The following is an 11,757-nucleotide window of genomic DNA, read 5'->3' as shown; positions in this document are numbered from 1 at the left end:
AAAAAGTTTGTTTTACTTGAAAATTTAAATGGAAATACCTATAAAATAATATTTTGAGTGACCTGTTATAAATATTACACCATTTCCATTTTTCCAGCCCAATAGTTGGTGCATCTAACATTTGATAAATGTATTTTGACCAATGAAAATGGATAAATTGTGGTTCTAGCTGTTATCAATATTCAAGCATATGTGCATTATGAACACAAAAGTACAACAATTTGACCACTACAAACTGTAACTTTGACATGAAATCAATGCAAAAGTGTCTTTTTTATTAATATTACAGCATGTTTTCATTATTAGCACAACAATATATACATTTAGCAGTGAAAAAATGTATTATTTCAAAGAAATAAATGCAAATATTACAGTATTGATGTTATACACAGTAGAGAAATCCATCCATCCATTCTCTATACACCGCTTTATCCTCACTAGGGTCATGGGGGGTGCTGGAGTCTATCCCAGCTGACTCAGGCAAAGGCAGGGGACACCCTGGACAGGTCACCAGTCTGTCACAAAGGTACATATACAGACAGACAATCACACTCCCCAGTAGAGAAATGTTTAACATTTTTTCTCTTGATTAACACGTTTATGGTGATTTCATGTCATATAAAAGGTGTCAAACTGTTTCAGAGTTTACAAATTTTTACATCATGGTTTGACAGTTTTACACGGTTAAAATTACAAATTCTTTTCCTGTGTACTCTGAGCATCTGGTCAGGTTTCTATTTTTTTTTTTTTGTACAGACAATACAAGATCTCCAGATTTAGATTTAAAACTTTGATATGAAAAGCATTCAGAGAGTACAGCACTCTGCCAAGGCTGCTCAGTCGTTGTATGATTTGTCACAGCTGAGACTTGAAAAAATTTGTGGCAGAAATCATGACAGCATAGAATGTGACCATTTAATATAGATGAACCCACAAACAAAATGACCTTGCACTGAGCACAGGTGTGCGTTCTGCATGTGTACGTTATACAATATCATGTGGTCCACACTATTAAAGCAGTCAGTCCAGTCATTATTAAAGGATCTGTTTTCCACATCAACTTTTCGTTTCGTGGCCTTAGAGAGTGCCATTTTACCCGTGTTAAGAGGCCCTTTCCTGTCACTTCTGCGGTGCTTCTTTTTCAAGTGTTCTGTGAATAAAGTTGACTTGAGATGAGGCAAAATATCTCTATCACTCCTAGTGGTTGACTGTGGTACAGGTGATAGGAGCACTGACTCATAAAGGCTAAAAATGCCTTCAGTTTTGTAATGAAATGGAAAAAATATAAAAATTAAACAGCAAATAATAATGTTATGCCAAAATTCGATTTTTATTTAATTTTTGTTTGAGGGTCCGGCCCCCAAAGTGACTGTCCGGTAAAATTCTGGCCCTCTGGCAAATATAGTTGGTGACCCCTGCACTAGAAAGTCAGAGTTACCTTCCCAGTGGGCATCTGATGTCAATGCAACATCAAGTTGATGTCATTCATTGATGTCAAAATTACATTCTGATTTGGTCAAAAACGTAAATCAACATGATGTCAAACTTTGACATGAATTTGATTGATGTCAAATTTCAGCCAAATAATGACCAAATTAATGTTATTTTGATATTGCTTCAATGTTAAGATTCCTTTATCTTTCAGTCAAATATTGATATTGATGTAATTTTGACGTTGTTTCAATGCGATTCTTTAAACTTTCGGCCATATGATACTGATGTTATTTTGACATAATTTCAATTTCAATCTAGTATTGAAAGAATTGTCTTACTCTTAGTCTCACGAAACTGACTAAAAGATCTCTGTCAGGATTTAAAGATGATGAAGCTCCTGTGATTCTAATACAAAGCAATACAAGACGAGACCCTTGCAGTTTTGCAGTATTACATGCACATAACCTTGTCTATATTGAGTGACAGTCCTTCATTTGCTTTTGCTACAGCAGTTTCCACCTGGGAATATCTCTCAATGATCAAGCATACATGTATGAACAAAATAAGAACAATTTTTATTTTCTATTTAGAGTACAAAACTCTTTCCAACATCAACAGATGTTTTCAACATTAACAGGCACTAACAGCTGCATTAGTGTCAGCAGTCTTTTGTCCACCACCACCTTTCCTGTCAGGTGCCGATCTAAGGTATGCCCCAATTCGGGACACAACAGCTGCCTCAGTTGCCCCAGGCTGTGTCCTCAGAATGGCTTCTGAACAAAGGAAATATTGCAAGTGTTAAATAAATTGAGTTTTTTGATTGCGGATCAAACAGAAAGTCAGGTGGCCCGTCTTGCTTATAATGCACTGGTGGAAACCCAGTGCATTATGTAGTATATACACTGCTCAAAAAAATTAAAGGAACACTTTTTAATCTAAATATTGCATCAAATCAGTGAAACCTGTGGAATACTGATCTTGTCAAGTAACTGAAGGGCTTTTTAGTCAGTTTCAGCTGCTTTGGTGTTCATGAAATTAACAACAGATGCATTAGAGGGGTAACAATGAGACAATCCCCAAAACAGGAATGAGTTTACAGGTGCAATGGTCTTGGATTCCTTCTGGTGCACGACAATGCCCAGTCTTATGTGGTAAGAGAACTCATGCAGTTCCTGGAGGATGAAGGAACTGATACCATTAGCTGGCCCCCACGCTCACCTGACCTGAATCCAATAGAACACCTTTGGAACATTATGTTTTGTTCCATCAGACACCATCAGGTTGCTCCTCAGACTGTCCAGGAGCTCAGCGATGCCCTGGTCCAGTTCTGGGAGGAGATACCCCAGGACACCATCTGTTGTCTCATTCAGAGCTTGTCTCGACATCGTCAGTCATGCATACAAGCACATGGAGGCCATACAAACTACTGAATACCATTTTGAGTTGCTGCCAAGGAATTTCAGCAAGATGGACCAGCCTGCCACATCAGTTTTTCACTTTGATTTTGGGGTGTCTTGAATTTAGCCCTCCTGGGGGGTTGATAATTTTCATTCCCATCAAACAATGTGGCACTTTTCATTCCTAACACATTATGCAGTCCATATCAATGCTAATATCCAGTTTGTTTTTTCCCCGTATTGAAACATGATGTATTTTCTCAGTGTTCCGTTAATATTTTTGAGCAGCGTATATTATATATACTACATAATGCGTTACGCTGCATTATGTAATAATGTAATAAATTTTCAGTGTATGATGTAATAACGCCGCATTTTGTAACATATATTATATATTGCGTTCAAGATTTTTATTACAAAATGCGGCAGATTGTTACAAAATGCAGCATTATTACATCATACACTGAAAATTTATTACATTATTACATAATGCAGCTTAACAAAGCCTGCAATACAACTTATTTCAACAGGTGATGCACAAAAAGAGATTCTACTTACCAATCATGACCTTGCAAAGGGTCATTCCTCTAAAGGCACCCTTGCCATTGCCACCATCCATATTGAGCCCTGCCATGATTTTGTTTGTGAGGACTCTGTTGAACACAAACACATTGAGGTTATTAGTTTATTACGATCAGTTACAACTTCAGTTTAACTGCTGCTTTTTTTCTGGGATTGACAGATAAAGAACACAGCTAACCTCTTCATGACGTTGCTCACATTTTCCCGAACGCCAGTCCCACCAATCTTCATCAATTTAGCTGTCTGAAAATATAATTTTCCAACATTATATTTAAATATGCCATATATATAAATTTTGTTATATATATATATATATATATATATATATATATATATATATATATATATATGTTTGCTTTTATTCCCTAACTTACCATCAGTTTTCTTTTGGCATCAGATGTAAGCTCTTTGTTGAGCTCATGAAGATCTTCCATTGAGTCAACTACTTCCAGGTGAAAGAGTGACTCCTGGGGCACTGATTGCTTGCCAACTTCATACAGCTTTGCTCTGATGTCGGCAAGCAAAAAAAAGCACTCTCTTTTGGAATTCTGAATGTCAGACCAAAGACAAAAATGTCAGTTCATATTCGGTATCCCATGCAGTATTTTCTGTTTACAGACCTGTTTACCCCTCCAGAAACCAATGTGTAGCCTTTAAGTCAAAATGTGTAATCTTGAGAAGGGAATGTGTAATAACATGTGTAATGTATCGCTGACCAATTTCTTCACAAGCCACACAATACCTAACATTTTCAAACATAAAAGGAATCGGACATTCAAATCACATAACTTGAATGCAGGTGAAGTAAAGTTTGAAAATGTTTAAAGCTGCATCGGCCCGAATATGGGCCGCTGAAGTTTATCTGCATAAGCATTTTTAGCTGCAAAAGCGATGATACAAACACTATACACCCACAGAAAGCTTAGATTCTCATGAATCCGCCGGTATAAACCACTGTCAGATGTGATTACCACAGCGGGTAATATAAACACATTTCTCCAACAAACAACAAAACATTTAAAGGGCTGAACTCACATTTGGACGCTCTTTTACTGGTCAAAGATGAAAATAATCCACAAAAAACGGCCAGAATCCAAGTTTAAGCATCCAGACAACACTATCAAGTATAATATTTTTCCAAAACATGTCTTGAAATAAGTAAATAATCCACAAATAGCTCGGCTCCGTGCGTGCGCACGCGGCGCATGGTGGCGCTGCTCGTTTCATATTCACTGTATTTATGTCCAGATTTTTATGAAGCATAGAGAAATCCACGCCGTCTTGGAGTCAAAATGGTGGCTGAACTCTATCCTTTTGGTTTACGCCGCATTTCAACCAATCAACTGACTCTGGCTTGCCTCCGAGGCCTAAACAGCCAACCGTCGCAGAGACTGACAGATCTGGACCTACCTCAATTTCATCAGTAAATTCTGAGCAAATCACGTCGGAGAAAGCTTTTGACTGACAGGCCTGGTAACCAATGAGCCTGCTGAATAGCAGAATATAAATACAGCCTCTGCGAGCAGGGTTGTGTGACTTTTCACACGTCAGCTCCGGCTGCAGCTGCAGCCTGTCTCTCCACCTCCCAACTGGAGCTGCTCTGAAGCACTTTTTTGAGTTCTTTATGAGTTTTTGGAGTGAAAATAATGTAAAAACGGGCTGAAAAACGAACAGAATTACAGAATTAACTCTTTATGACACAGAGTCCGAAATGCGTAGTTTATCTGTTTTGACAAAAGCGTAATTAGCTACAGATATGCGTAATTGCGTAATAGGACACTGAATTGCAGAATTTATTACGCTGAATGCGGGAGGTAAACAGGTCTGTTTTTAGTGCACACTTACTCTTCTGTTCCAGTGGAAAGGGATCTCCCCTCTGGAACCTTCGATGGCCTGATCTGGACAATTCTGATCTCTCCTCTCTCTGATGAGTAGAGCTGCACATTTATGGAAAACATAATAATCCAACACGGTCTCACGGGGATTCGTGAAACTGTCACGTCAGTTTTTGTTTCGGTTTCGTGCGCACCAACACGATGTCGTCATGTTTTTCGTGCCGCTCACCACGAGCGAAACCCGCTGTGGTAATCACATCTGAAAGTGGTTTATACCGGCGAATTCATGATGATCTAAGCTGTCCATCGGCGTTTGCGGCCGCCGCCGCGGCCGCCATTGTGGCCGCCGGACATCCGGCCACAACAGCGGCCGGATCACATCTGAAAGTGGTTTATACCGGCGGATTCATGACGATTTAAGCTGTCCATCTGCGCTTGCGGCCGCCGCTGCGGCCGCTGCTGCAACCGGATGTCTGGCGGCTGCAATGGCTGCTGCGGCGGCAGCCGCAAACGCCGATGGACAGCTTAGATCGTCATGAATCCGCCGGTATAAACCACTTTCAGATGTGATTACCACAGCGGGTTTCGCTCGTGGTGAGCGGCACGAAAAACATGACGACATCGTGTTGGTGCGCACGAAACCGAAACAAAAACTGACGTGACAGTTTCACAAATCCCCGTGAGACCGGGCTGAATAATCAGTATTATTTTGATTGCTATTGAAATAAAAGATTTCATGATTATTCACTTTTTGAATGAACCTATACATCAATAAACTTTTAAACATTGGGCTTTTGTTTTGATGATTTTGAACATCAAAAGAAATGTGGGGGGAAAAAAACGGCTTGTCTTCTCTTCTCCTCTCACCACCCACTGAAGTTTATTTATTTATTGAAGAAAAAAACTTTGGTCAATTTGATTGCATCATTTAAATACTTGAATGTAAATTGACCATCGGGTAAGATAGGTCGCACTGCTACCCCACGGCATTACGTTTCCTCCAGTTCCGGAAATATTCCATGATGCTCACCATGTGTATATGCTGGGTCCACAACCTTGACTTTGGGCTGGTGGACAGACAGTCTAACAAAAAAATCAAAAGAAACAAAATTCAAATATCAGATCTACAAGTTCGTAATGTCTGTAACTGTGCAGCAAACATTCCACCTATGACCCATTCCCATTTGATTTAACATCTCACATTGTCACATTAGATTTTCCCAATCTTTCTAAAATTAACTTCACTGCTTAAACTATACAGCCGGATTCACCAGCAGCTCTGCCGGCAGCGACACACACACACACACACACACACACACACACACACACACACACACACACACACACACACACACACACACACACAATGACTCGGTCCGACAGAAACGAAGCGCGCTCTACAGTACCCGGACTCACAGGAAATGCGCCCTTCCATGTACAAATTAGCTTAAAAGCAGCCTGTTATCACCGTTAACAGTTAACCATAATTGTGTTTCGTTTTACAACACAACCTTTAACATTGAACAATCGTCACGTCTAAGACAGAAACGAATAAGCGCGCTCTCCAATACCCGAGCTGCGGTGTGGCTGTCAGACGCGACAGAGGAACGCACATCACCTCCGCCAAATTACGGGTTGACAGTTAAATGCGCGTGTTTAATTGTTATTACATCTGCACAAAAAAGTTTTATGGAACTTACAGTAACACGCATTTCGCCAGTCGGCTAAAGTCTGCCCCCAGAGAGTCGCCCTCAATCTATCCCCTTCTATCTAGCAGCTCGGCTGCAGCTCCGTGTGTGTGTGTGTGTGTGTGTGTGAGGGGGAGGGGGGCCATTCCCGCCCGCCGTCGGTAAAACACGTCCAGACATACCTAGCAGGCCTCGCTAGTAAAACAAAGCACTGCATAGACACGAAGTTTAATATTGCCATTCTTTATGATCTTACGTGGCTGTAAATAACATTACCAGCAATGCGAGATACCAGTCTTAGCTAGCTTACCAGTCCATATGTTTTTGAAAGTAACCTGGTTAACGGTCTTAGCTAGCTGCAGTACAAACAACCGAGACGGTCCGTAAAGTAGTTGTCTGTTCTTCCGCTAAACATAAATGAGCACACAAATATGCACATTGCCCCCCGTAAACACAAATTTAAGGTCTTACCTTGTTTAATAAAGTTATCTTACACAGTTCGGTCTTCCCTTGCGAAGCGAGGTTATGGCGGAATGGCGGACAGCGAACTTCTTCAGACTGAATTGATGTGACGTCACATGGTCACGTGACACCCAGAAACTCTGGTATTATCACTCAAGTCAAAGTAATGGTTGTAAGTGTGTCCAGAGGGCCTACAACTTGCTTTGATACAAAGTGAAAACAGCTACTGAAAACCACATTTTTCATTGGACCAATATAAATATGTACTTTGAATGAATTAAACTGATGTTTTACTTTTTTCAGTGTATGTTCATGTGAATTTAAATGCAGTATTTTCCATCTATAGAAAAAAGAATCAAATCCACCACCAACTGTATCCAGTTACTGGCCATTCACTTTTTTTTGGTCCCATGGGGCTCATGGAAATAGTCAGTTTGGACTTGTTTTGTCAATTAAATATTTAGATTTCAATAGCTGCAGATTGACAGTCACCCTCCCTAAAACAAGCCAAAAAGCACAAAAAAGCATCAAGGAGCAACGTTGATTTGATGTCAAGTATTTTGATTGTCAATGTAATTGCGCAGTAAAATGATGTGGGATTGATCCCTTTGTAGGGCCTCTTCACCACAATAATGATTTCAAAGCCTCTTCAAGCTTCTTATGATAGTAGTCAAAACCTTCACTATTTCTAAACATAAAATTGATCTCAAGGTGCCCGCTGGGGGGATATCAATATGACATCTATTCAATGCCATGTTTCCAGACATCAAATTAACACCAATATGATGTCAGGTATCAAGCAGCAACGTTGATTTGATGTCAAATATTTTGATTTACAATGTAATTGCGCAGTAAAATGATGTGGGATTGATCCCTTTGTAGGGCCTCTTTACCACAACAACGATCTCAAAGCCTCTTCAAGCTATTTATGGTAGTAGTCAAAATCTTGACTATTTCTAAACATCAAATTGACCTCAAGGTGCCCGCTGGGTTGGTTTAGTGTAGCAGCTAACATCATATTGTTTAGACTGACTGACAGTAGCCTGTTTAGGTTAATGTAGGGGCTAATGTCATCTTGTTTAGGCTAACATTATCTCGTTTAGGCTAACGTGGGGGATGATATTGTCTTGTTTAGGCAAACATAGTGGTTAACATTATTTTGTTTAGGCTAATAAGGTGGCTAATATTGTCTCATTAGGTAAAATTTATCTTATGTAGGCTATCATAAGTGCTAATTTTCTGAGGCTAACTGTCGTTAACATTATCTTGCTTAGCCTACTATATCTTGTTCAAACTAACACCGTCTTGTTTTGGCCTAGCATAGTGGCTAACATCAGTTTGTTTAGGTTAACCTACTGGCCAACATCATCTTGTTTGGGCTAAAATAGGTCTCAAAATGTTCTTGTTTAGGCTAACATACGTAGGGGCTATTGTTATCTTGCTTACATAAACATATGAGCTACTATTACCTTGCTTGGCTGACAGAGAAGCTAGGAGATTTCACATTGAAATTGTAAAAACAGGTGAATGCAAACAGTTTGAAGACAGAAATGTCAACTGATGCAAAAGACTAGCAAACTTCAGACTTCAGCAAATTCTGAAACTAAGCTATAGAGAGACACAGAGGATCACCAAAGCCAACAGGATTCATCCTCTGAGCATTATGGATATTCCACCCAAATTTCATGAAAATCCATCCTGCATTTATGGAGGTATTGCTGAAGCTAACTGCTAAAGCTAAAACAGCTACAACCTTGGACAGAAACACCTGTGTTTGTTTCTAACTGTGGTCGTCAGTCGTTCTCTGCTGAACATGTGTGGTACAGTGGCTCTACGCAGCTCTTTCTCCAAAAGCAGCAATGAAATAATGCTGTTTCTACTGACAGCCCTGGAATAAATAAATTACACTGAATAGTGTTGTCAGAAGATGATCCTGTAGGCTACATGGCTGTAATAATCAGAGCAAAAGAAACCAGAAACAAGCAGTAGAACCTTGAGGGAGAAGGAAAGACAAAACTTTGCATATGCACCTTTGTTGTCGAGGTACACTATATTGCCAAAAATATTCGCTCACCCCTCCAAATAATCAGAATCAGGTGTTCCAATCACTTCCATGGTCACAGGTGTATAAAATCAAGCACCTCGGCATGCAGACTGCGTTTACAAACATTTGTCAAAGAATGGGTCGCTCTCAGGAGATCAGTGAATTCCAGCATAGAACTGTGATAGGACGCCACTTGTGCAACAAATCCAGTCGTGACATTTCCTCGCTCCTAAATATTCCACAGTCAACTGTCAGCTGTATTATAAGAAAGTGGAAGTGTGTGGGAACGACAGCAACTCAGCCACCAAGTGGTCGGCCACGTGAACTGACGGAGCAGGGTCAGCGGATGCTGAGGTGCATAGTGCCAAGAGGTGGCCAGCTTTCTAAAGAGTCAATCACTACAGACCTTCAAACTTGATGTGGCCTTCAGATTAGATCAAAAACAGTGCTTCAGCAGAGAGCTTCATGGAATGGGTTTCCATGGCCGAGCAGCTGCATCCAAGCCATACATCACCAAGTGCAATGCAAAGTGTGGGATGCAGTGGTGTAAAGCACGCCGCCACTGGACTCTAGAGCAGTGGAGACGCCTTCTCTGGAGTGACCAATCACGCTTCTCCATCTGGCAATCTGATGGATCAGTCCCGGTTTGGCACTTGCCAGGAAAACCATACTTGTCGGCATCAAAACAAGCAGTAAAATCAGCTGTTGCTAGACTAACATGTTACACAATTAATGCAGACACACACCTGTTGAGTAGCAAAGCCTCTGAACATTTCCTCCATCTGAGCGGACTCACTCTGGATGTCTGTGTTTGACTTGTTGAGCACGTGCTCGGAATTAAATGTCAGACAACCTTTAAACGGTCACATTGATTAGATGACTCAGTGACAATTTAGACAAAGCTAACCATCTTTCATGGCTTGTCCTTTGCCTGGCAAGTCAATTAAATGAGCCGTCTATCCTGGTTTCATCCCTGCTGTGTGCCGACATGCTGTTCTGCTCACTTCTGCATCTCAGAAACTCTTGGAAAAGTGTCGTCTTCAACAACAGATTTTCAAAAGTTTTTGTTTTCATTTTCAGCATTTTGCTTTTATTAAAACGTCAGACATTGAGTTGTGGCTTTATTTGCAACAAGATGTAGTGTTCATGCCATCGACTGGATGTTAAAGATGAACAGGATGGCGGTAAATTAGACAAATATTTAAAGATAAATCAAACTTTAGAAAGGTGATGAATCATTTGGGCCTTCATTGTGCATTTGTGTAAGCAAACTCCAATCCAACATAACCAGAGATTAATTTGAAAATCACATTCAGTCTTGATTGGTGTTCACTTTGGAATACAGAAAGCTTTATTTATGGCTTCAATAATGGTTAATACATAACTTTTTCAAGCTTTATACATTAAGCTTTATACATTAATCAGGACCACAAGTGGGTTGTCAGATTTGGTAAAATCCCCCTCCAACATACTTGTCTCTTTAATTCATCAGTAAGACCCCTCCAGTGGGCTGTTTGACCACACATGTTCTGCAAAAATCCATGTATTAAGTGATCTCAACACTTCCATTTATGATTTAAGTTGCTGCTACAAGCAGTATGGTGGTCGCCCTATATGGCAGCAATGGTGGATAGAGAGTTGTCTTTATGCCAGCATTGTCCAAAGTATAATGTCAGGAAAATGTTACACACCCTTTAGCTCACACCATCCCTGTCCCAGAAGGCCCGTTCAAACATTTGATGATAGCCTTTGTGGATATGGTCCAGCGGGTACAGGGCAAGAGGTACATTCTTGTTGTCGTTTGCAGGTTTAGCCAATGGATTGAGGCCTGCCCGAGCTCCAGGTGGGATCATAAGGTAGCAGCAAGGTTTCTGTGCACAGACGTGTTTCCCAGATTTGGCTTACCTGACACCATATCATCAGACAGTGGCCCCCACTTTGTGTCAGAGGTAGTGAAGGAAATGTCCAAGTGATTGCGAATTAAACAGAAGTTTGAGTGTGTGTACCATCCTCAGTCACAAGGCTCAGTGGAGCGAGCCAATGGCATTTTGAAAACAAAAATTGCAAAAATTGTGACTGACAGTGACAACAAACTGACCTGGCTTGATATGTTGCCTATAGACAAAAAACTACATGTTATCCTTGCAAAACGTGAAGTGCTAAATACATAAATTAAAACGATTTTAACAGGTGGTAACAAAATAGATAAAATGGCTCAATCATTCATAAGTCTGATGGATGTAGGCACAAAACTTAACATGGCTCTCCTGGTGCCTCATTTAAAAAACATTGCATAGGATCCATACTAAAAGTTT

General features: G+C 40.3%; 1 long non-coding RNA gene across 1 annotated transcript; it reads right to left on the bottom strand.

The window, feature by feature from the left end:
• Positions 1-254: 254 nt before the first annotated feature.
• On the bottom strand, positions 255-7,059 carry LOC127537106 (uncharacterized). The gene is made up of 3 exons (XR_007946584.1): positions 6,949-7,059; positions 3,390-3,484; positions 255-2,207 (listed from the first exon to the last, which is right to left on the bottom strand). It is a non-coding gene; the product is annotated as an uncharacterized LOC127537106 (long non-coding RNA).
• Positions 7,060-11,757: the final 4,698 nt, after the last annotated feature.

Source organism: Acanthochromis polyacanthus, chromosome 14 (genome assembly GCF_021347895.1).
Source record: "Acanthochromis polyacanthus isolate Apoly-LR-REF ecotype Palm Island chromosome 14, KAUST_Apoly_ChrSc, whole genome shotgun sequence".
Lineage (NCBI taxonomy): Eukaryota > Metazoa > Chordata > Actinopteri > Pomacentridae > Acanthochromis > Acanthochromis polyacanthus.
Note: the sequence above shows the minus strand (reverse complement) of the source record. Positions and strands in the feature narration are given on the sequence as shown.